This window comes from Mastigoproctus giganteus, chromosome 8 (genome assembly GCF_048544385.1).
Source record: "Mastigoproctus giganteus isolate SK-2022 chromosome 8, ASM4854438v1, whole genome shotgun sequence".
NCBI lineage: Eukaryota > Metazoa > Arthropoda > Arachnida > Uropygi > Thelyphonidae > Mastigoproctus > Mastigoproctus giganteus.
Window position 1 is genome coordinate 222755857 of NC_143582.1, and position 27685 is coordinate 222783541.

Genomic DNA, 27685 nt, shown 5'->3' on the forward strand with positions numbered 1-27685 from the left:
TCTGCAAATTCTGAAAAACAAATTGCTACAACTGTTGGAACCTTTGGCTACATGGCATTGAATATATCTCCAACATGTCCTCCTCAATAACCCATGCATTGGTTACTCACCTTAATGACCAGTTCTCTAGGTGATGGATCAGTTGCAGTGGTCCACAATTGGCCACCTAGGTCACCACATATAAGCCCTTTAGATTTTTGCCTCTTAGGATGGATGAAACATGTCACACAAAAGTGCAAAAACGAGATGCGTTATTTATCACATTTAAATCATGTGATTGCAGCACTTGCAATTCACACATGAGCAACAAAATAATTTAAGTCAAATGGTGTTTTTGAGAGTCTACTGTAACTATAGATACTCATACATACTCATATGTATCTGTAAATGTGAACTGTAACTTTCCTAACTAAAAATAAATAAACAAATCAACACTTTGTCAGTTATGTTTGTCTATTTTTTTTATTTTATTTTATTTTATGTTTCTCATTATTTTATTTTTTAATCTCTCCTAAGATTCAAATTGTGTGTAACCATATATAAAGGGTGTCCTTGAAATTGACCTCAATATTTATTGAGGTGGGTTGGTTCATTAAACTGAGAGAAGAAAAGTCTACATTTAGTTTGAAGTAGTAGCAACTGTTTTGAGTCAGAACGTTAAACAGATTAGTGACGTCATTTCTGCTTCTAGCATTTTGCATATGATAGTAAATTTATGAAAAGTAATCATTATGAAAAAACTTACTTTAATTAGAATTAATACTTTAATGCTTTATTTATGTAAAAACATTTTTATTTTAAATAAGTGTGTGAATAATGTTACTTGTATGTACATGGTTATCAATAAATTCAGATCTAAATATTCTTTGATTAAAATTTAGCTATGAATTGAAGAGCACTCAGAAACTCAATCGAACTACAATAAAACTGAAGCATGATCAAAAGAAATATCACAAAAGATGTTTGAAATAGTGACAGGTGATATGCTTCAACACTGTGAGGAATCCAGTACATGTGCTACTAGCACTGTGTTGTTTTTAATAGCAGCAGCTTTGCAGATGCAATTCAACAAGTCATCTTGGTTGTTAACCTCTATATGGTGTAAACAATTTGTTTAATTTTATTCCACAAACAAAAATCCAATGTGTTAAGGTCAGGTTTGCATAGATGGAAGTGAAAAATACACAAAGTGCCAAGTACTGTACTAGAAAGGGGAGGATAGCAGAAAAAGAGAAGTAATGTAGGTTTGTAAAAGGAATGTAAATATCCTTTAAGTTATGATGAATTAAGAGAATAAGCTGAATTGCAAAGCCAATTAGAGGTGAGAGAACTGCGAAGTAAAATAATTAAAACCAAATAATTAAACAAATAAAATAAAAGGTGGGATAGCTGTCATCAGATATGGGTGAGCAAATTTAGTTATAAGTTGAATATAAGGAAAGCAAAAATCTGATACAAGCTGAAGTAAATATTGATACAAGGTCAGGTATATTATCATCAGGGGACTACACCTGACCATGTATCAGGAACTGCCCATGTATCAATATTTACTTCAGCTTGCATCAGATTTTTGCTATCCCTATATTTGACTTATAACTAAATTTGCCCATCCATATCTGATGACAGCTGTCCCACCTTTTATTTTATTTTTTTAATTGTTTGGTATTCATTTTATTTTGCAGTTCCCTCACCTCTAATTGGCTTTGCAATTCAGCCTATAATTCTCTTAATTCATTATAACTTATAGGATATTCACATTCTTTCTCCTTTTACAAACCTGCATTACTTCTTTTTTTCTGCTATCCTCACCCTTCTAGTACTTGGCACTGTGTATTTTTCACTTCCATCTATGCACACTTTAATTCTTACATACTTTACACACACACACACACACACACACACACACACACACACACACACACACACACACACACACACACACACACACACACACACACACACACACACACACACACGTGTATATAAAAATAAATAAATTTTCTGTTTATACTCCGGGATGACCAAACGGTCAGAGGAGTTCACAAGATAGACAGAATACAAGAAACAGCACCGTATTCAGCAGTCATGGGCTTGAACCCCAGTCACTCAAGGCACGTGTACTTATGCACCCGCGCGCCTGACCACTAGGCTACGGTATACCTGATATATATATATATATATATATATAATTGTAACACATCCTTAAATAGCAGGTTCACGGCTCATGTGGTTCCACAGGCGCATGGGCAGTATTCCCCTCATGTGTACTAGAACTGAAAATGGCTCGGGAGCGTGTTAGGCGGAATCGATCATCCCGTCCAAGTACTACAGCTTCAAGGAGGGGATGCATACGAACTCCCCTGTCTCTGTTAATGGTATTGTTCTCAGATGAACAAATTCGTAAGCTCTCAAGCCATTTGCGGTCCCAAAATCTATGAGCACAGTCGACGATGACAGCCTTCTCTGGGGAGATCTGATGATGCTTCTCCCAAAAATGTTCTGCAACAGCAGACTTCTAGTCCTAGTAAAAATTAGGATAAAATTAAATAACATAAAATTAAAATAGTAAGCAACACAAGAGGAATTTAAACAAAAGTAACATAAAATGAAGACGAATGGATATAGACAAAGATGGACAAATTATTGTGGTGCCAAGCAGGAGCCGGTGATATTAGTTGCAGGGAGTAAACATCAGCCTGGCTGTATCAGTTTTTTTTCCATTGTTACTACACCTGACATGTTCAGCATTTCTCTACTCATACTTTAATTTACTTATATATATGTTTATTGTAAAAGAATAAGAGAAGTTTATCTCAATGTGATACATAGAACACTTCCGTATGATACTCTCCAGAAATTAAAACGAAAAAAATCGAAAAACTTGCATAACAGTCAAAGTCAACAGTAAGTTTTTCGATTTTGAGAAACTTTTTTGTTGTTATTAGTAGTATTAGTGTTGTTATAGTAGTACTAGTGGTAAATGTTGCAAGAAAGCAAGCTTATAGAGCATCATCTTTCCCCCCCTCCCCAGATTTACCTGCTTCACAATACCAGATGGTAGTTTGTTCCAACAATAAATTACTCTCTGGCTGAAAGCAAGTTTTCACATATATATCCTGCTGCCATTCTTTTTCAATTTAAGTCAATTACCCCTTTTTGTGTATATTGCCAAAGAAAGAGTAAGTATAACATCATCATTAAGTTTACCCAATCCATTTAAAGTCTTAAACATCTCAACCAGGTCCCTTCACAAGCGTCTAGTTACCAAGTGCTGCTGTTTGCAGTACAAGCCCTTTGTGGTAAGAGTACCCCTTTGTGTTCTCGACTAATGTAGTTTCTCTTTTCTGCTCCCATTTCAAGGGATCCACATCTTTATTAAAATGAGGCATTCTAGACCTGAATGCAGTACTCAAGATATGCTTTGCTTTATACAATGGAATAATCACCTCCTTGTAACTGCTGGAAAAGTTCCTGTATTTATTAACTGTGACTGTCATGTAGGGTTGATGAGACCCCCTAGACAATATTTCAAAAATTCATGTCTTCATCTACTCCCTCCACACAGCTGAAACTTCTTGTTTTTGAAAATGTTTTGTAGAATTTTCAGTGGAGAAATCAAAGAAATCTGTTTATCATCCCACAATTTGTAAAAATTAAGGAATTAAGTTAACTCTTAATTATATGCACATGTGGAGTGGCTGTCACTTATAATTATTGAGAGCTCTTACCTCCAATCAGTAATGCTCTCTAGTTTCATGACATAGAAGTGTTGTCTGGAATCAAACAGTTGGATACATGTCACGTTTCATGCAGTTGGTGCTTCTGTTATTGACAGGCTGGTATCCAATACCAATTGCATGCATTTGTTGAATTTACAGGTCTAAAAGGAGTTTCTTTCAGAAATTAATTAAAAAGTATATTTTCAATATAAAAAATGGATTTTTCACAGTTGTGTTCAGAAATTATTGAAAATAAAGATGGAATCAAAAAAGTGAACGATTTTGAATTAGTTTTTGCTGATTTTTTTCCAAATGCAAATGTGTGGGGTTACTTCAACCCCATGTGCATATAGGAAGAACACTCTTCATATGCAGAACACTATATGCTGTTCTTGCAGCCTGTTTGCATTTGTTAGAGAACTTTGTCAGACTGTACAATTATCCCTTTAGTTGGTATTTTATTCTTGGAATGCTGCTTCCCTTATGCAGTACTTGGCACTTACTAATATTAAATCTCAATTGTGACTTCTTAGTGCGTCTGCCTAATTTTTCTAGCTCTTGCTATAGTAGTATGTCTTGATCCCTGTTAATAATCACCCTGCCAGCCTCTGTATCATTTGTAATCTTAGACAATAAACTTGATATTCCCTCATCAATGTCATTAATAATATTGTAAACAGTAAGGGGGCCCAGCACTGAACTCTGAGAGATTCAACTAATAACATTAGTCAAGAAGAGCACTGCCCACTTATAATAACTACGGTTGAGTGACAGAACCGTTCCTTTATCCATAGCAGTAACTTGCCTCTAATGTCACATTGCTCCAATTTGTACTACAGTCTTTCATGTGTAACAGTGGCAAGAGCTTTGCTGAAATCTAAATATATGATATCAAAATTATTGTGTTATAGGCTAATCACATTAGTCAGACGGTCCCCCTTAAAAACCCATGCTGTGATTTCTATAATTCCATATCTGTTAAGGTCTGAGGTTGCTCTCATAATTATGGCCAATGGTTTGCTTATCTCTTTTAATATAACGGTAGATCCCATTACCCCTGGGGTGCGTTAGTTACTTTTAGCTTCAGCAGTTTCTATTCCAATTTTTTTTTGCTCAGTTATAACAAATTCATTTGGATCGCAGTTATAACTTGGTGTACTTCTGGTGTTCCCATTCCTAAAAACTTATTCATGAATGATTGTAGATGTGCAAAATATTTATTTAGTTTGTCAGAAACCTGACAAACTAAATAAGTAATTGATGTGGTTGTGCAAGTGACTAAATTATAATCTTATAAATGATGACAGTTGAACCAGTAGTGTAGCGGATAAGTTTCTGCATACATGATCAAATCCAGACGTAACTTTTTTGTTTTTTCTTATTCCTTGATTTTTTTGACTGAAAAATTTAATAGTGTGATGTAAATGAAAAATGTAGTTAAAAAAAGAAAAAAAAAGTATACTGCTAGCAAGGGGAGTTTACTGAATAAAAAAAGTAACTGCTGAATGGTAAACTGTAATCTTATATTTAACCTTTATAACCAACCACTGTGGCATTTTGTGATCCTCTTGCATCACAAATATTACAGCCAAGTCCATCGCAGAATTCAATGAACCTTCAGTTAAGGTAAAATGACATATTTTGTATATGTGTTATACTAAATTTGTAATCTTAGTACTAACTCTCAACACTTATAAATAACACAACACTCATTCTTGAATAGAGGTGACTTTTCAAAAATCTTTGTTATCAAATTATCATTCACTAAGGCCTAAAACCCTAACTCAAGGGTAGGTATTTTTATTACTAAATTAATAGTACTAAAAAAATAAATGCACAAGGCATAATAAACTACGAATTTGAAATATTATGCCTTTGCATTTATTTTTTAGTACTATTATTATGTACACCATTTGGCACCTCTCATATTGTGGAATTGTACTTCACAACTGGGTTGGTATGATTGCAACACTGGGGTACCTACCTACCCACTGAGGATAGGCCAATAAGCCTTGAAACTGTGCCGTCTGGGTGGTGGTATCCTCTGAGAATAAGTAACAGTAGTCTCCTCCATTAGTGAAGCATTACTTATTTATGGTAGTGCAATATCATGGTAACTCGTTGTGAAGGTAGTCACAATATATGATACAGTTAGATCAATGCCTTTTATACTACTGTTGTAGTTCACTACTACGAACAAAATATTGTGTGTATACACTGACAGTTCTGTAGTGAATTACTAAATTAAAGATATAAGATATCAGTAAATATTATTGATCATTTAAAGAATATGAAAATTAGTTTACAATTGTGTATTACAAGGTTGACTCAGCCCTCCAAAGAAAATCTACACTGAAAATATAGTCTATCAAGATGTTTTATAAAGTAATTTATTCTAACAAAAGATGTCGCTAACAACCAACCAAAGTTCAAGCATTGTACATAAAGATATTGCTAATATTTTATTTTTAAATAATCTGTTTTTTTTTTTTTTTTTGGTTTTTTTTTATCGATTAACAGTAATTACTCGTACCATTAATTTGGTAATAAAATATTTTTGAACATTTGATTTCAGAATGTGCTGGCAAATGTTAGGAGTTGGTGCTATAGTTGTAATTTTAGTATTCTTTTTTAAAAAATCCATATAAGCAGTATTGTAAATCTTACTTGGCAGTATGCCAGGTTAGGTTAACTTGGTCTGTTATAATTCTGTTCTTGTCCAGGTAAAGTCTCCATAATCTTCCCTAGCACAGAAGTAAAATGTATGGGTCTAGTTACTTATTTTTCCATTGAGACATCTGAGAGAGAGATATTGATGTCTGCTTGTGTCCACTCTATCGGGAGTTAATCTAAGAATCCTAATTTTTTAAGTGGCATACCTTGATGTCAAAGGTTTGAATTCTTTAGTTGCTTTCCTTCAATATGAATGGATAGATTATATTAGCTCTCGCTACTCTCTTGTTTGCTCTTAACTAAAATTTATTTTTCAGTCTCTTAAAGGCTCTTTTATTAGAAAATCACTCTATTTCAAATTAGAATTAACTTGGTTTCTTGCACTCTCTTGTCTGAACACTTTTTGCATGTGAATATAGGTATGTAAATTATACAGCTTATTAACAAACATTCGGTTGCATCGGTACTATTACCATTAATATCAAATGGATTAGTATGGTTCGATCCTATCCACATTGACCCATCGATATCAATGTTAACAGTACTGATGAAACAGTTTTGCTAATAAAGTTACAGTGGCAAATGATGCAAGAAAGCAAGCTTATACAGCATCAACAAAAAAAAAAAAAAAAACCAATAACCTTCCCACATCATCTGTCCATCCTCTCCAATAGTTTCTTGTTTGTCCTTAAATTTATTGAGCTCTCCACTTTCACAACAGATGGTTGAAGGCAAACTCCTGCACATCTATTCTACGATCATCCTTACTCAATTCGAATTTATACTCCTCGTGTTTAGTCTGGACAAGAGAAAGAATCTCAGCAGTGTTGAGCATGCTCAATCCATTCATAGCCTTAAACGCCTCAATCAGATCACCTCATAGGTGCCTAGTCTCCAGATGCTACAGTTTCCAGAACTGAAGCCTTTCTTGGTAAGAGTTGTAAACCTTCTCTAATCTCATTGCCCTTCTTCTATACCTGTTCCAGCAGTTCTGTATCCTTCCTAAAATGGGACTTTCAGACCTATATGCAGTACTCAGTATGTAGCCTGACCATTGCCTTATGCAATTGGAAAATCAATTCCCTATCTCTTTTAGCAAATTCCTGTATATCACTGACAAAACCCTATGAGCTGCCATAATAGCCTGTCTGCACTACTCAGAGAACTTCATGTTTGATTGTACAATTACCCCAGTTCTTTTTCATTTTCTGCTAACCTGAATCCTGCTAACCACACAGTTGGAATGAAAATGTCAAGTACTGCTACTCGTATGCAGTACCTTGCATTTGCTAATGCTAAATTCAACTGCCATTTCTCAACCCAACTGCCTAATTTTTTTTTAGATCTTGTTGCAGTAGCTTGTTGATTACTGATCCCTGATTATTATCATTAACACCCTGCCAACCTTTGTATCATCTGCAAACTTACACATTAAGCCTGATATACCTTCATCAATGAGGTGCCTCCATAGCCAGGTGGGCAGGAGCAGCAGTGCGTAGCACACGCTTCTGGATTAAGACCGGGGTTCGAGCCCGTCACCACCAAATACAGAGGATGTGGAAAGGTCAGGGAATGACCACTGCATATCCCGGAGCAATATGGCCTTAGTTGCTAATGCTCTTAAAAACCAAATAACAAACAAATAACAAATAACCTTCATCAATATCATTAATAAATACAGAAAACAACATGCCCAGTACCAAACTATGGGGGACTCCACTAATGTTATTAGTGGAGTACCCAGGGTCTGGTACTGGGCACATTAGTCCATGAAGAGCAATGTCACCTAAATAGAAAGGATGCAAGAATATTTGCTGATGCTATCGAGACAGTGTTAGGTGGGTTGGAAAACTGCTAGCTTGGGGGGATACAAGGACTAATAGATTAACAGTAGCCACTGGCAGAGGTGAAAGTGATTCTTGCACTCCTATTGGAATGAACAGCAGCCTGGAAAACAAGATGCAGGGTATTTCAGAGACTGCTGGGAGTCATTGTGGTGCAAGTAAACACATGAGTTGTGTTAGAGTAGCTAAGAATAGGAACAGGTGCATGTATACCAATGCTAGGAGTTTGGTAAATAAATTTGATGAATTTGAGGTATTGCTCAAAACATTAAAGGCAGATATTGTCGAGATATCAGAGAAGTGGTGTAACACAGATATAAGAAATGCAGAACTGGAATTTGGGGAGTACAACGTGTACAGGAAGGATAGACAAGACAGGATAGGAAGGGAGGAGTGGTTATGCTATTCGTTAAGAAACAAAATCCGAGTGAAGCGAAGCCAGTTGACATCACTGGACAGTGCAGTGCAGTGTCGAGTCAGTTTGGTGTGACACAAGCATTGGGAGATCAAAATTGAGGGTTGGAGTGTGTTATAGGCCTAATGACTCTGATGAATATAGTAAGAAACTGTACAGGGAAATAGAGTGGGCCAGTAAATCAGAGTCTTATAATGGGGCATTTTAATTTCCCAGATATTGTCTGGAATTTGTGGGTTGGTCACTCACACACTAGCAAGGCTTTTGTGGATTTATTGGATGATTGTTTTCTACATCAGCATGTTCGGGAGGCAACTAGAGGAAGTAATACTCTTGATCTGATTATCAGTAGTGATTCTTCATGCATTAAGAATATGCAGATAAAGGAATCACTAGGTGGCAGTGATCACAGGGTGCTGAAGTGGGATTTACTCAAAGAGGTAACTACCATCAGGGGTAAAGTGAAGGGTTTTTGCTTTCGTATATACGACTATGGTGGTTTGAGACAGTATTTAAATTCTATACGGTGGGACCAACTGATGATGTTACCAACAGCAAATTCAAAATGGGAAGCATTCAAAGAATTAATCTTGGAAGCTACTAGGCTTTACATACAAACTAAAAAATATTGTACAAGGTTTAGGCCTAAATGGATGTCAGATGAACTAATAAGGCGTATGGCAGAGAATAAAATGCATGGGATACATATAAATTAATGGGTGACATGGAAGCCTATAATAGATATAAGCTGGCCTGTAACCAAGTTACAAAGGAGATTAGGCAGGCAAAGGCAGATTATGAGAAATCTTTGGCAAAGGATGCAAAGAAAAACAACAAAGAGCCTATGTAAACTCTAGAAGGAAAGGGATGAATCAGATAGGTCCATTGGATATTGATGGTTCAACTGTTGATGATCCTGCTCAGGTGGCTAACAAAGTAAATGAGTATTTTGCTTCTACATTGCCAATGAGGAGTTATTCAGGGAGGGGAATGCCAGAGGTGAGTTAAACTCTGGCAGTGAGCTAGATGATTTTGTAATAATTGAGAGGAAAGTGGAGGAGAAATTGTTGAGGATAAACATAAAAAAGGCACCCGGGGTGGATGCGATATATCCAGTTATATTAAAGGAGGCAGCAAAGGAAGTAAGCAAACCCTTAGCCATAATTATGAGAGCTTCTTTGGACTCAGGGGAGGTATCCATGGACTGGAGATGTGCAAATGTGACCCCAATTCACAAAGGAGGATCAAACTGAGATTATTTAAAGTAATTAAAGATCTGTTAATTTAATTTCTGTTCCAGGAAAATTAATGGAGGCACTGGTTAAAGAAGCACTGCAGGATCATCTAGACAAGACTTCAGTTATAGCTCAGACACAGCATGGTTTTGTTAAGGGAACGTATTACCTGACCAATCTGATTGGATACTATGATGTGGTCACAAAGGAGCTGGACGTAGGGAATAGCTTTGATATTATATATTTGGATCTTAGAAAGGCTTTTTATACTGTTGCACACAGAAGACTGCTGAACAAATTGGAGCAGTGTGGCATTGGAGGCAAATTGCTGCTATGGATAAAGGGATGGTTGAGTGGGAGAAGACAGAGAGTGGTAATCAATGGACTGCTCATCATGCGTTAATGTTATTAGTGGAGTCCCTCAGGGTTCAATGTTGGGTCTATTGTTGTTTTCTGTATTTATAAATGATATTGATGATGGTATATCAGGCGTAATGTCCAAGTTTGCAGATGATACAAAAGTTGGCAGGGTTGTTAAGGACACTAATAACAGTACTCTGCTGCAACAGGATCTAGAAAAGTTGAGCAGATGGGTTGAGAGGTGGCAAATGAAGTTTAACATCAACAAATGTATAGTACTACATATCAGAAGCAGTAACCCCAGAGTAACGTATCAACCCTGTGGTACTACACTGACAGTGGTAGAGAATGAAAAGGACCTGGGGGTAATTGTGCAGGCAGATATGAAGTTTTCTGAGCAGAGCAGATGGGCTGCAAGAGTAGCTCATAGTGTCTTGTCAATGATATACTGGAAATTTTCTAGCAGGGATAAGGAGGTGATTATCCCCTTGGCAGTGATCAGGCCACATGTTGAGTACGTATACAGGTCTGGAGACCTCATTTTAAGAAGGATGTAGAGCTGTTGGAATGAGTCAGAGAAGGCCAACAAGATTGGTGAATGGAACAAAGGGTTGCTCTTACAAAGAAAGGCTTAAGTTTTGCAAATTACAACTCAATCAGATCACCTGCGAGGTGATCTGATTGAGGTGTATAAAGCTTTGAATGATTTGAGCATGCTCAATGGTGATGGGATTCTTCCTCTTGCTCAGAATAATTACCTGAGAGGGCATAAATTCAAATTGAGGAAAGACATGTAGGATAGATGTGCGCAAGTCTGCCTTTAGCCAGCAGGTAGTTGGTTGGTGGAACAGACTTCCATCCTTTGTTGTGGAAGGTGATAGCCTAAATAAATTTAAGGCTGAGCTGGACAGGTATTTGGAATGGAGGGGTGAAATGGGAGCAGTTTTTTTTTTATTTTTTTGGCTGATGCTGCATAAGTTTGCTTTCTTGCATAATATGCCTCTACTAATGTCTGTTAATAATCATTCTTTGCCTTCTCCCACTCAACTATCCATTTATCCATAGCAGTAACTTGTACTTAATGCCACACTGTTCAGTTTGTACAGCAGTCTTTTATATACCTAAACTGTAGTAAAGCTTTTGATACTAACTATCACAAAAGGCTCTTGTATAAACCAAAACAAACTGAGATTATTTGTGAGATCCTATGATGGATTGCAGGCTGGCTAAAAGACAAGAGACAGGGATAATCTTCCATAAATGGTCAGTTTTTGGGGTGATCAATGTAAGAAGTGGCGTTCTTCAGCACTGCATTGGGTCACCTCCCCTTTCTGATTTTCATCAGTGATATTGATGAGGGTATTGAAGAGAAGCTGTCAAATTTTGCTGATGATTTGAAGGTTGGAATTCAAGCTAGACCATATTGCTTAAAAAAAAAACAGATTGGTTGTATTATTGTTTGAAAAATGGCAACTAAAGTTTAATGCTTCAAATGTAGGGTTATGCATTTGGAAAAAGAAATCCTGGCATAATGTATAAGCTGGGGCTAAAAGTGGTTCAAGATGAAAAAGATTTAGGGGTTACATCTTTCTTTACATTAGTCGAGCTTTAATTTTTCCATGCAGTGTAAATAGCAGCAGTGTCATTAACACTTTGTACATGACAATGATTAATCTTAAGTTAGACTGTTGTACAATATTCAGGTCTGGAGAATTGCACTTTAGCCTAGAATGTGTGAATGATCAGATTAGCGGTGATGGCAAATTGATGCATATACAGAGAATGGCTTTGATGGTGCGGTCTGCAAAGTTTGACAACTAAGGGGAAGATCTGATGGAAGGTCTGTTCTCCCTCATAGGTGAGACAAAAACCAAGAGGCACAGATATAAAATCTCAGGGAATAACAGAAAATTGGATCTCAAGTTTATTTATGGGCAGCAGATTGTCGAACACTGGGATAAGTTTTTTTCTTTTTTCTGAGATGGGCTTTATAAGTAATTATACTGTGCGTTATAATACTGTAGCTTGTAATGAAACAGGTTCCTTTATTGAATTAAATTTTCCAATAGTTGTGAAAAGTTTGTTTCATTTACGTAAGACATCTGTATGCATACTTCAGCTTAAATTAAATGATTAAGTCATATTTGTAGACTAAGAAGTTTATACTGCAATTATATTGTTTATAAGGCTTTTTATGGGTTTTGTAAAGCACTCTGAAGATAAAAGCATAAGTGCTTTGTTAAAAACAATGACATCAGTTGCTTCCAAAGCAACTAATGCTGTTTCAAAGAAGACTACAGATAGTTGGAAAGTGAAGATATTCCTGTGGTTTTAGAGATCCAGGAGAGTAAGTTGTAATGTTGTTTGTATTTTTATCTTTAGAATAAGATGGCCCTTATCTGATGTGATAAGATGTTTGTGTTAAGGTGTGTTTATAAAAACGTATTTTTGAAAAATGACTGCTGTGAAATAATATTTTACTTTTTTTTTAATCCTGATATTTTTCTTAGTATGATTTATTATTATTGATTATAGGGCTGTTAGGAAATCCAGTTTATCCTTATTTTCAAATACCATAAAAAATATGTTAGAAAGATATTTTCTTTTGTTTGTTTTACGTGAAGGCGCTGCTTTAAAAAAAAAAAAAAACACTTACAAATCTAAATTTGTACAATTACTTGTTACCTACTTTCAATGACAATGGAAACCTATTAATGTAAAGGATAATTATTATTGAGAAAAATGCGTGTTGATCACTTCCCCAAACGTTCTCAAAGCACAATTAAATTTTTATAAAGATTGCTACATCCCATACAAGTGTCTGTTTCAAAAAGACAGCTAGAAATACCCAGCTAGCAAAAAAAAAAAAAAAAACTTACTGGTTATAAAAATGTACATTATAAATATGTTGTATATTGGCTATGAAAAGAAATGAAAGGAGATATTACTGATACAGTACTTACTTAAACAATGTTCACACATGTGCACAAGCATTAAAGAGGATCTGAGATATTTGTTATAATATATCTTTCTATATATTGCTTTATGTATATATATTTCAGAAGAATTAGAATTTTTAATTCTTTTTTTTTATGTTGAATATTTAATTTGTAAAGCACATTACACGAATAAATTTAAAGATTAATTGGACAAGAAGTGTGTAGTAACTGTCTCTCTACCATTCTCTCTCTGTCATGCTATATAAGCCTGCTTCTTTCTTCCATCATTTTGCTAATGTCTGTACACCTAGCTATTTTGTCTGCTGTAGCTGTATATGGGATATTTTATATATAATTACACATACACTTGTTCATACATAATGTGGAAATGACATCTGTTTGTCACACGTGAGAGTTTGTACCACCTGGGATTGTTAGTTATGTATGTGTTGCATTGAATTGTGTGATCTGGTATTCTGCTGTTTTGTTCTGATTGCCAAATTATATACTGTTGTTATTAGTAATATATTTTTTTAGAGATTAATTTTCTCTTTCATAAATGATTAAAGGCAAGTGGTTTTTCAGAAAATACATCTGTTGTATTTTTCATTAAAAGTATAGTATTCTACTGCAGTATTTCTTTTTATAACACAGTTCTGTTTTGATCTATGATAAAAATTGTATAAAAATTGTTATCACACTTATAAAATATTATTTAATGCTTAAATTGTTACCACTATTATAACAAAAATTTTCATTATCACACATTGCAGGGAAATATATTTTTGCCATAATTCTATTTATTTATTTTTAATCAATCTATTACATAATATCTAACCTTAACATGCTGCAAACTGGTGAGATATGTAGAATATTCACAATTGCTCTGGGGTGGTTACTGCATATAAAATATTTATCAGTTGTTTTATGTGTTCCTGTAATTTGTCACATCCCTTTTTTTTTTTTTTTTTTTTTTTTTTTTTTCAGTCATATCATATAAAAAAAGGAATGAGTCAGTACAATGCCATGGATTAATTGCCAACACACACAGTTAACAGATGTGACTTTTGTGCCACTTATGGTGGATCTCACTCATAGTTACATTGCACTGAAATTTTGTCCAATTCTGATGTCTGATTTAATCATCATAACCAGAAGCAAGTACTTTTTTTTTCATGGGGATAATATTTTACTAAATTTCATACATTGGTAAAATGTATAATACAAGTTGAACTAACTTGGAATACTGCTGAGTAAAATTTAAAGTTCTGCCTTGTATATGGATTTTTTTTAAAAAAGAGTACTGAACTTATAACTGGAATACTAACTCCTAACATTCATCATTACATTCTCAAGTGTCTTTCAACGAAGTTAAATTTTCAAATATATTTTATGTCAAATTATCTTAATAAAAGAAAACCAGTGGTTATTTAAACATAAGAATTAGCTATATTTTTATGTACAAATGCTTGAATTTTAGTTTAATTTGGTTATTAACAACATTTTTCACTAGAGTGCATTATTTTATGAAACCTCTTGATATACAATGTTTTCAGAATAGACTTCCTTGTAGGAAGTTTGAAATCTGCCTTGTGCTGAAGATTTAATTTGGTAATAAATTTTTTTGAAAAGTTTTTGGTAATAAATGTTTGACTGTATAACACACATTCTCAAAGATATTTGAGAATGTATTCATGTATACTTCCACAACACATATGCAAAGTAGTCATTTTACTTTAACCAAAGATGTGCTGTATTTTCAGATCAACTTGTCTGTGGTATTTGTTCCTCCATGGCATTTCTGAAATCAAATGGGTCAGAAAATGCTGTAGTAGTTAAAAAGGTCAAATCTAAGGTTACAGTTTTAATATTCAATAGTTTATTTAATCAGCAAATTCCTTTCCTTTCTTAGTGATAGGCTCCTTTTTTTTTGTATATATCTCTCATTTATATCATTTTGTTCAATTTTTATGTCAAATGAATCAAGGAGTAGTTGCAGGGTGGATTCCAGGATTTGACCATGTATATTTGAAGTACAGTAATAAAAATATGCATAAAATGCTTTTATTCTTTACACTGTTGGTTCAACTGTTATCATTGTTGTATTTAATATATTTGTAAAATATTATCCTCACAAAGTAAACTGCATTATTGTTATAATCATGTAGGGCAATGCACAATTCCTTGTTTTTAATATTAAAATACTCTTATTTCTCCTTAATATTTCTCCTCACTTTTAAATAAATGGTATTTTTTGGATTAAAATGATCAACAACATGGCTTAATTTACTATATTTTTTAAGGGCAGGTCTTGCCTGACCAATTTGATTGGATACTATGATGTAGTCACAAAAGAACTGGATGCAGGGAATAACTTTGATATTATATATTTGGATCTTAGAAAGGCTTTTGATACTGTTGCACATGGAAGACTGCTGCACAAATTGGAGCAGTGTGGCATTGGAGGCAAATTGCTGCTATGGATAAGGGGATGGTTGAGTGGCAGAAGACAGAGTGGTAATCAATGGACAGTGGTAATCGTGGACTAATGTTATTAGTGGAGTTCCTCAAGGTTCAGTGTTGGGTCCATTGTTGTTTTCGGTGTTTATGAATGATATTGATGATGGGATATCAAGTTTAATGTCTAAGTTTGCAGATGATACAAAGGTTGGCAGGGTCGTTAAGGACACTACTGACGCTATGCTGCTGCAACAGGATCTGGAAAGGTTGAACAGATGGGCTGAGAGGTGGCAAATGAAGTTTAACATTGACAAATGTAAAGTACTACATATGGGTAACAGTAACCCCAGAGCAATGTATCAACTCTGCGGTACTACACTGACAGTGGTGGAGAATGAAAAGGACCTGGGGGTAATTGTGCAGGCAGATATGAAGTTCTCTGAGCAGTGCAGACGAGCTGCAAGAGTAGCTCATGGTGTCTTGTCAATGATATACAGGAATTTTTCTAGCAGGGATAAGGAGGTGATTATTCCCTTGTATAAGGCAATGGTTAGGCCACATCTTGAGTACTGTATACAGGTCTGGAGGCCTCATTTCAAGAAGGATGTAGAGCTGCTGGAACGGGTACAGAGAAGGGCAACAAGATTAGTAAATGGAACAAAGGGTTGCTCTTACGAAGAAAGGCTTAAGTTTTGCAAATTACAGAGTCTGGAGACTAGGCACCGGCGAGGTGATCTGATAGAGGTGTATAAGGCTTTGAATGGTTTGAGCATGCTCAATGCCAATGGGATTCTTCATCTTTCTCAGAATAATCACCTCAGAGGGCATAAATTCAAATTGAGGAAGGACGGATGTCGGATAGATGTGCGGAAATTTGCCTTTGGCCAGCGGGTGGTTGGTTGGTGGAACCGACTTCCATCACTTGTTGTTGAAGTTGATAGCCTAAACAAATTTAAAGCTCAACTGGACAGGTATTTCGAAAGAACGGAGGGGTGAAATGGGAGAGGGTTTTTTTTTTTTTTTTTTTGGCTGATGCTGAATAAGCTTGCTTTCTTGCATCATATGCCTCTACTAATGCTAATGCTATATTCTGGGAAGAATTTATTACACAGGAATAAGTTCACAGTTATATTCATTTTTACTTTTGTCAGCTGAGAGCTGATACAAAAGGAAAAATTAATACTGACTGCAACTAATATATAATCTGATCAAAACATTCTAAGCTTTTTTGTTACAATACGAGTGGTGGAGATGGAAGATAAAGACGATGAGTAAGCATTGGGGGGTTACAACATTACTGATTTGGGCAATTTCCTTATCCACTCTTTTGCAATCACAATGAATACAAAAGTGAAACAATATGTGTGTATCACATGTGAAGAACTGGGAAAAAACTTTGTAGAGTCTTTGAAATATTAAGAACTACATTTGGTGATGCTTGTGCAAGTCAGATATGAAGTTTTGTGAGCAGTGCAGACAGGCTGCCAGAGCAGCTCATGGGGTTTTGTCAATGATATACAGTAATTTTGCTAGCAGGGATAAGGTGATTATCCCCTTGTTATAAGACAGTGATCAGGCTACACCTTGAGTACTGCATACTGGTCTGGAGGCCTCATTTTAGGAAGGATGTAGAGCTTCTGGAATGAGTACAAAGAAGGACGAGATTGGCAAGGGGTATCTCTCACTAAGAAAGACTTGAATTCTCCAAATTGCAGCATCCAGAGACTAGGCACCTGAGAGGTGATCTGATTGAGGTGTATAAGGCCTTGATTGGTTTAAACAAGCTCACTGCTGATGGGATTCTTCCTCTTGCTCAGATTATGCACCTGAAAAAGCATAAATTCAAACTGAGGAAAGACAGTTGTAGATGTGCAGAAATTTGCCTTTAGCCAGAGGGTAGTTGATTGCTGGAACAAACTTCCATCGATCATTGTGGAAGTTAGCTTAAATTCAAGAAAGAACTGGACAAACTTTTGGAGTGAATGGATGGGTGAAATGGGAAGGTTTTCTTTTTTTTTTTGGCCAATGCTGTATAAGCTTTCTCTCTTGCATCACATGCCTATGCTAATGCTAAAGTCATTTATTGGTGAATGAAACATTTCCAAAATGATCAAGAATCCCCAAAGATCACCAACATTCAGCTTGACCTTCAACTCGTGATCCTGCTCAGATAGCTAACAAACTGAATGAATATTTTGCATCTACATTCATACATGAGGATTTATTCAGGAAGGGGAATGCCAGAGGGGTATTAAACTCTGGAATTAAGCTAGATAATCTTGTAATAACTGAGATATATTAAAGGAGGCAGCAAAGGAAGTAAGCAAACCCTTAGCAATAATTACGAGAGCTTCCTTGGACTCAAGGGAGGTACCCATGGACTAGAGATGTATAAATGTGACCCCAATCCACAAAGGGAGACAGGTAATTACAGACCTGTCAGTTTAACTTCTGTTCCAGGGAAATTAATGGAGGCACTGGTTAAAGAATCATTGCAGGATCATCTAGACAAGAATTCAGTTATAGCTCAGGCACAGCATGTGTTTGTTAAGGGAAAGTCTTATCTGACCAATTCGATTGGATACTATGAGGTGATCACAAAGGAACTGGATGCAAAGAATAATTTTGATATAATATATTTGGACCTTAGAAAGGCTTTTGATACTGTTGCACATGGAAGACTGCTGCACAAATTGGAACAGTGTGGCATTGGAGGCAAATTGCTGCTATGGATAAAGGGATGGTTGAGTGGGAGAAGACAGAGTGGTAATCAGTGGACGTTGCTTTTCGTGGACTAATGTTATTAGTGGAGTCCCCCAGGGTTCAGTGTTGCGTCCATTGTTGTTTTCTGTATTTATTAATGATATTGATAATGGTATATCAGGCTTAATGTCCAAGTTTGCAGACGATATGAAGGTCGGCAGGGTTGTTAATGACAGTACACTTCTGCAACAGGATCTAGAAAAGTTGAGCAGGTGGGCTGAGAGGTGGCAACTGAAGTTTAACATTGACAAATGTAAAGTGTTGCATATGGGAAGCAGTAACCTCAGAGAAATGTACCAGCTATGTGGTGTTACACTCAGTAGTGGAGAATGAAAGAGACCTTTGGGGTAATTGTGCAGTCAGATATGCAGTTTTCTGACAGTGCAGACAGGCTGCCAGAGTAGGCCATGAGGTCTTGTCAATGATATGCAGGAATTTTTCTAGCAGGAATAAGGAGGTGATTATCCCCTTGTATAAGGCAATGGTCACACCTCACCTTAAGTACATGTACTGTATACAGGTCTGGAGGCCTCATTTTAAGAAAGATGTAGAACTGCTGGAACGAGCACAGAGAAGGGCAACAAAATTAGTGAATGGAACAAAGGGTTGCTCTTACGAAGAAAGGCATAAGTTTTGCAAATTACAGTGCCTGGAGACTAGGCACCTGTGAGGTGATCTGATTGAGGTGTATAAAGCCCTAAATGGTTTGAGCATGCTCAGTGCTGATGGGATTCTTCCTCTTGCTCAGAATAATCGCCTGAGAGGGCATAAATTGAAATTGAGGAAAGAGACTTGTAGGATAGATGTGAAGAAGTTTGAGTTTAGCTAGCGGGTGGTTGATTACTAGAACAAACTTCCATCTGTTGTTGTAAACGTTGATAGCTTAAATAGATTCAAGGCAGAACTAGACAAACATTTGGAGCTTCAAACCCTGTAATTTGCAAAACAAGCCTTTCTTCATAAGAGAAACCCATTCACTAATCTTGTTGCCTTTCTCTGTACTCGTTCCCGCAGCTCTACATTCTTCTTAAAATAAGGCCACCAGACCTGTATACAGTACTCAAAGTGTGGTCTGACCATTTTCTTATACAAGGTGATAATCACCACAGATTTGCTGTTTGTTTTTTAGGAGCATTAGCAACTAAGGCCATATTGCTCCAGGGATATGCAGTGGTCATTCCCGGACCTTACCACATCCTCTGTATTTAGTGGTCATGGGCTCGAACCTCGGTCTAATCAAGAAGCATGTGCTACGCACTGCTGCTTCTGCCCACCTGGATTCGGAGGCGCCATAATCACCACCTTACCCCAGCTAGAAAAATTCCTGTATATCATGAAGGTGGGCTGCTTTTGCAGCCCGCCTGCACTGCTCAAATACCTTCATATCTGACTGCACAATTACCCCCAGGTCCTTTTCGTTCTCTACCACCGTCATTGTAGTACCACACAGCTGATACATTACTCTGGGTTACTGCTTCCCATACATTTGCAGTACTTTACATTTGCAAATGTTAAACTTCAGTTGTTACCTCTCAGACCATCTGCTCAACTTTCTAGATCCTGTTCCTGTAGTGCCCTGTCATTAGTGTCATTAACAACCCTGCCAACCTTTGTATCATCTGCAAACTTAAACATTAAGCCTGATATACCTTCATCAATATCATTAATAAATACAAAAAACAACAATGGATGCAACACTGAACCCTGGGTTGACTCCATTAATAACATTTAGTCCACGAAGAGCAGTGTCTACTGATTACCACTCTGTCTTCTCCCACTCAACCATCCCTTTATCCATATTTTTTTTATGTAAACCCCAAACACGAGAAGTATTAGAACCTATAGTACTTAGTACCGTGCTTGGGTTGGAGGTTGAGAAGATGAAAGAAGATATTTGTTGATATTGGACTTGAACTTCTGTAGACTGTAATTTTCAGGAAATACAAACGAAGGAAGGTTGTTCTAGAAAATGGCAGTTGAATGAATAAACGAGGAAGATGAACAGTTGGTTGTGTGAGTTTGAAGTTGGACAGTAAATGGATGTTGGCTGCTGGCTACACGTGTTTGGACTGTTTTGAAAGAGAGAGCAGGAATTATAGAAGCCAATTCAGAAGAGCAGTGCCCTTGGAAATATCTGTAGAAGAGACATGCAGCAGAAACAGTACATCTATGAGACAGCGAGTGGAGAGACTCTGTTAGAGATGAATCATTAATTAACATAACTGCCCTCTTCTGAATGGAATCAAGAAGCCTGAGAGAGGTTTTGGGGGTACCACCCCAGATGTGGGAACGATATTCCATGGTAGGGCAGATTTGTGATTTGTACAGAGTGAACAGCTGTTTGGAAGGAAATTAACGCCGAGAGCGAAAGAAAAAACCAAGTTTTTTAGATGTGGAGGAAGCAATATTTGTAATGTGCTTGTGCCAAGAGAGATTAGAAGTCAGGGTAATCCCCAAAAGAGAGATATCATTTTGCCTAGAAATCGGAATGTCGCCAAAGATAAGCATAGGAGCAGAAGAATCCTTTTTGCGAGATATAAGACAAGATTGAGTTTTAGAAGAAGTAAAATCAACTAAGTTGTCTTTGCCCCACTGGAGAATTACCTGAAGACCTGCATTTAAGGAATTGGTAGCAGATTTTTGAGAAGTTGAAGCTGATGAACATTACTTAAATTCCAAACAAATTACTTAAAAGGTTTCTCAAAATGGAAAGTGGAATGTGATGTGCTATCATCGGCAAAACTATGGATAGGATTTCCAGTCAATGGAAGAAGGTCATTAATATACAAGAGAAAAAGAGTGGGGAAAAGAACTGAACCTTGGGGGACACCGGCATTAGTGGAGAAGTTAGAAGACAGAGAGCCATCTACCATCACCCCCAGTGAGCGATCAGAGAGAAAACTGGATAACCAATTACAAAAAACAATGGCAAACCATATGATGAAAGTTTTTTTAGAAGACCTTTATGCCAAACACGATCGAAAGCCTTTGAGATATCAAGAGCAACTACTTGTGTTTCACTGAACCTTTCCATTGAATTAGTCCATAAATGGGCTAACATAAGCCAGAATATCACCAGTGGATCGACACTGATGGAATCCATGCTGGCGATCGTTGATCAGACGGAAGGTTTCTAGGTAGTTTAAGAGTTGTCGTTTAATTGATTTCTTCATTACTTTAGAAAGAGTTGAAGTAATTGCAATGGGACGATAATTGGATGGGTGGGATTTGTCACCCTTTTTAGAAACTGGCTGGATATGAGCAAATTTCCAAGCAGAAGGAAAAACACCTTTGGAATAAGAAAGTGAAAAAAAGTGGCAAAGAATAGGAGTAAGTTCAGGAGCACAGATTTTGAGAACAAGTGGAGAAATACCATCGGGACTAAGCTTTCTTAGCATCAAGATTCATCAAAATCCTTCTGACATCCTTTTGACGGAAGACCACAGGAGGCATTGAATGGAGCGTGTTTTGGAATGGAGGGAGGTGTTTTAACAAGATCATTAATACATGAGTTGGAAGAAAAATGGGATGCTAGCAGGTCAGCTTTATCCTTGGCTTAAGTGACAACAGAACCATCTGGTTTGGACAGAGGTGGAGCAGAGATGGGCAAAAGTTGTGGCCACTAGCTTTGGCAAGAGACCAGAATGCTTGGCTACCATTAGGGCAAGAAGCAAGTTTTCTACTCTTAGCCTGTTCAAACTCTAGTTTGGAGTGATTAATAACTGCTTTACAATTGTTGGGAGCTTTGGTGTAGGCAGAAAATGAAGCTGAAGAATTAGAAACAAGCCAATTATGATATGCAACATTCTTCTCTTGAACAGCCTTAGTACATTTATTGGAAAACCAAGGTTTAGATAAAGGACGAGATTTTAAAGAGCAGTGTGGGATAAAGGATTCCATTTCTGCAAGAATAATTTCACTGAAACGATCTGAGCAAACGTTGACATCAGAAGTTTTTAAACAGTAATCCGACCAAGGAAAAGAAGAAAAGAAATTTTGCAGGTCATCCCATTTTGCATTCTTGTAATGCCAAACAACAAGAGGTTGGGAATAGCCTTGAGATAAAGGCTCCATTGGAGATGAGACGTTATTTGTTATGTTATTTGGTTTTTAGGAGCATTAGCAACTAAGGCCATATTGCTCCGGGGATATGCGGTGGTCATTTCCTGACCTTTCCGCATCGTCCGTATTTGGTGGTCAAGGACTCTAACCGCAGTCTGATCAAGAAGCGTGTGCTACGCACTTCTGCTCCTGCCCATTGGCTACGGAGGTGCCTGGAGAAGAGACAATCACCAAGTTATGATCTGAAGTGCCTAAAGAACCTCTCACTTCGACCATGTACTTAGAATAGTCGTTTGTGAGAAAATGATCAAACGCATTGGCTGTATGATTAGGATTGTCCGGTATCCTCGTAGATAAATGAACAATCTGTGCAAGGTCATTAATAATTGCAAAAGCCTCAGCATCTCAACCAGCTGGGTCAGTGTGACTAGAAAACGGAAGCCAGCCTGGAGTTGTGAACATTAAAATCACCAAGGAAAATTACCTCACTGTTAGGAAAGTTGGAATGGAAAGAGTCAAGTTGCAAAGAGAGGAAGTCAACGAGCTCCAAGTGATTAGTGGAGTTGGGAGAATGGTAGAGACAACAGATGAATTTGACACAATGAGGTAGAGAGATTTTAAGCCAAAGAAGATCGAAGAGAGGAGATTCCAAATTACCAAGTCTCTGACAGGGAATATCAGAACGGACATATGTGCAAGTACCACCTTTGAGGCGAAAGGAATCATACAGTGAATAATTTGGGCATCTGAGATGAGCAGTAGTTGAATCAACCGATAACTGAGAATCTGTCAGAAAAGGTACATGGGGTTTGGCCTAGCTGCAATTTGCCTTTAATGCCACACTTCTCCAATTTGTGTAGCAGTCTTCCATGTGCAACAGTATTAAAAGCCTTCCTAAGATCCAAGTATATGATATCAAAATTATTCTTTGCATCCAGTTCCTTTGTGACCACATCATGGTATCCAATGAAATTGGTCAGACAAGACTTCCCATTAACAAACCCATGCTGTGTCTGAACTATAACTGAAGTCTTGTCTAGATGATCCTGCAGTTCTTCTTTGACCAGTGCTTGCATTAATTTCCCTGGAACAGAAGTTCTGTTGAAATTAATGGAAATTCATACCAACAGGTCTGTAATTACTTGTCACCCTTTGATTCTCCATTGTGAATTGGGGTCACATTTGCACAACTCCAGTCAATGGGTACCTCCCCTGAGTCCAAGGAAGATCTAATAATTATGGCTAAGTGTTTGCTTACTTCCTTTGCGGCGCCTCTTTAGCCAGGTGGGAAGGAGCAGCAGCGCGTAGCACAAGCTTCTTGATTAGACCGGGGTACGAGCCTGTCACCACCAAATACGGAGGATGCGGAAAGGTCGTTGAATGACCACCGCATATCCCGGAGTAATATGGCCTTAGTTGCTAATGCTCCTAAAAACCAAATAACTAACTAACTAACTAACTTCCTTTGCCATCTCCTTAATCTAACTGGATAGATCCCATCCACCTCAGGTTCCTTTCTTATGTTTATCTTCTACAGTTTCTGCTCCACTTTGCTCTTAGTTATTACAAAATCATTTAGCTCACTGCCAGAGTTTAATACACCTCTGGCATTTCCCTCCCTAAATAACTCTTCATGTATAAATGGAGATGCAAAATACATATTCAGTTTTGCTAGCTACCTGAGCACGATCATCAACAGTTGAACCATCTATATCAAGGTGGACCAATCTGATTCATTCCCTTACTTCTAGAGTTTACGTAAGTAAAGAATTCTTGCTGAGTTCTTTATTTGTGTAAAAACAATGATCAAGGGTGGAATTCAGGATCATTTAGATAGTAATGAAATTCTGAAGGATACTCAGCATGGTTTTGTAAAGAGAAAATCATGTTTAACAAATAGGGCTCACATCTGGTGAGTATGGGCTTGGCACACCCAGGGTTCTGAGCTGGATATCATCATTCATTTCTTTCTTGGTGATTCCTCTCTCTCTCTCTCTCTCTCTCTCTCTCTCTCTCTCAGGGCAACTCAGGAATTTTTTTGGCTGGTGCAGCATATGTCTCAGACTTCGTTGTGCCATATGGCTAATAATAATGAAAAAAAAAAAAAAATCAATTAATCTGGTTAGCTATTTTGACAGGGTGGATTTAGGGAATAATTTTGACATTGTTTATTTGGATTTCAGCAAAACATTTGACTCAGTACCACATGAGCAGTTACTTTATAAACTGGAACAGGTTGGAATCGCATGAAAAATCCTTAGATGGATAGCAGGATGGCTTCAGGGCAGGAGGCAGCAGGTTGTGATTAATGGTTATTCCTCAGATTAATATTGGGACCACTGTTGTTTTTGATTTTCATGAATGACATCAATGAAGGGATAGTGTGTGATGACTAAATTTACATATGATATAATGATTGGTAGAGTAGGTAATGATCACTGCTAAGCAGAGTGACCTAGATAGACTTCAGGGATGGTCATAAAATTGGCAGATATGCTTTAATCCAGCAAAGTGTAAGATATTACACCTGGGGAATAGTAACCCCGAAATAACTTATACCCTTGGTGGAGTTGAACTAAAGCTGTAGTGGAGGAAAGGAACTTGGGTGTTATGATACTGTCAGACATGAAGTTCTCCAAGAATTGTAGACAGGTTGCAAGGAAGGCAAGTGGTGTCCTATTATATATAAGGCTAGTGTTAGACCACACTTGGAATACTGTGTTCATTATGGAGACCATGCCCACAGAAAGACATTGAGCTTCTTGAAAGGGTTCAAAGAGTGGTAACTTGTCTGGTGAGTTTGACAGAAGCACATCCATATGAGGAAAGACTTTGAATATGTGGGCTGCAGAGCTAGGAAATTAGGCACCTTAGAGGAGACTTGATTGAGGTGTTTAAGGTTCTGAGAGAGGAATGAGGACGAAATTTTCAGTTATAAATGATTCTAGAAGTAGGGTGATCATAAATTCAAGTTACGGTAGGGGAGGGAGAAATGTTTAGACTGGACTGCCAGAAGTTTTATTTTAGCCATGGAGGCTAACAGTTTGTCAAAATTCAAAGGTCAGCTGAATCTACAGGAGGTGGGAAACACAGGTTGTCTATTTTATTTATTTTATTAATTATTTAATTTTTTAAAAATTTTATTCTTTTTTCCTTTTTGGCTGGTGCAGCATGAGCCATAAGCTTCCTTGCACCATTGAGGCTATTGCTAATTCTAACACTGTTTTTTGGTGCCTGACAAATTCCATTTTTTTTTTATAGTACGGCAATTTCATGTTTAGCTTTTTTGTTTAATTGAAAATAGTGTTTTATTAATTATAATTTATATAATTTATCCAACTTTTCATTATTTGAAAAATAATTTTTCAAGGTGGATTTATGGTGGATGAGAATAACTTTTGATAATTATGGAAACAAAAATACATTCAGCTGTATGCCATCTATTAGATGCCAAATAGATAACATCTCATAACTTGGATAAATCAAAATGAAAACTGAAATTCATTTAAAGAATATAGGTATTGAAGTGTAGGTGGGTGAATCTGATTTTATTCCAAGAAAAAGTAATTAAAAATTAAAGTGGCATCTGTCAACATCCTAGGGTTAAAAATATGAGTAACTTTAGGTTGGCTTTTAGATAAACAGAGTTTATAAAGAGCATAAGCCCAAGGTTTGTTACTGGAGAGACAGTAGTGTCTGCAGACAGTAAAGGCAAGAAAAATAGCACAGAGTAGCATTATTTTTTCTCAAGCTATTGATGATGTTCTAAGGATATAAGGTTCTTAAGGATGTATAATATGTAGTTGTCCATATGGATAACTATACAGTAAACCCTAGATTTAATGGACTAATAGGGCAGAAGGGGTATCTGTTAATGCTGAAAGGCCATTAAATCAAATGTAACTTTGGGGGGGCATTTTTTATTTTTCTTAATGTAAAAAAAAAAAAAAAAAGCTTTAATACAATATACAGTACTGTAAAATATAAAATTATGTTGCAGTTTGGCCTTTGATTTACGGATATCAGAAACAGTTTTGTTTTTTTACTCTGTAAATTTCACAAACACGTGCTACTGAGACACCTTGTTCTAATTTCTCAATTAGCTCTAAATTCTGTGCCACATTTAAGTTCACATGCTTTCTTTTAACTCCTTTATCACTTGATGCCATTTTAAATTGTAAGGATTGCAAAATTATTTAATAAATAAAATCACAATTCAGAAATCACAGGAACACTCTGTATACAACCTGACGTCACAATAGCTTGAGGCAGACTGAGACCGAAACAAAGCGAGTCAGTAGACCTGCAGTTTAGAGTCCCGAGTCATGTTCAGCTCACAAGTCGTCACCTACTCTTATCTGTAATCTGGGAAAACAGCTATTTGAACACGTTTTCAGAAAGAATAAAAAAACAATTTCCTGAATTTGATTATAAAAATAAAAGTAGATAATAGGTAAATAGGTAATTTTTATTAATTTTTAATTAATAAAAACACTGAGGTTTTGTATAACCTAAAAAAAATAATATGGTCGAGGTTAATATGTACATTACTGTATTATTATTTGTTCGGTCCATTAAATCTGAAATCTGTTATATCGGGATTTGTTAAATCGAGAGTTTACTGTATATCATAAAATGAACTAAGAACTCTGCCATGAAATATAAGGACATGCTGGAGAAATAGTATCAAATAAGTCAGAATGTTACTATTCTTGCAATTTTATAACATCCAATAGACATAGTTTGTGATAATTGTCAAACTGAACCTCCTTCTAGCAAATTACACTAGTGCGGCATAGCCCCTTGACCTTGAAGTATCAGAAGACATTAGTTCAGGAGGCAGTTACTGCCTTGGAGAGAAAGATGGAGTTAAAATAATGTCCTAGCAGTGCATATGACAATTATTTATTCTCTGTAATGCTATTCTGTAGAGAATAAAATTAGCATTAGCTTTAGTAAAGGCACATGATGCAAGAAAGCAAGCTTATATAGCTCATCAGCCAAAAAAAAACAAAACCCCCCCCCCCTCTCATTTCACCCATCCACTCGCTCCAAATGTTTGTCTAGTTCTGCCTTGAATCTATTTAAGCTATCAACTTCTACAACGATAGATGGAAGTTTGTTCCAACAATCAACCACCCACTGGCTAAATGCAAACTTCCACACATCTATCCTACACCTGTCTTTCCTCAATTTGAATTTATGCCCTCTCAGG

General features: G+C 36.6%; 1 protein-coding gene across 1 annotated transcript in view; it reads left to right on the plus strand.

Moving 5' to 3' along the window:
• Positions 1-27685, plus strand: part of RhoGAP68F (Rho GTPase activating protein at 68F) — a 132491-nt gene that overhangs the window by 15383 nt on the left and 89423 nt on the right. The gene's annotated exons all lie outside the window — the stretch shown is intronic.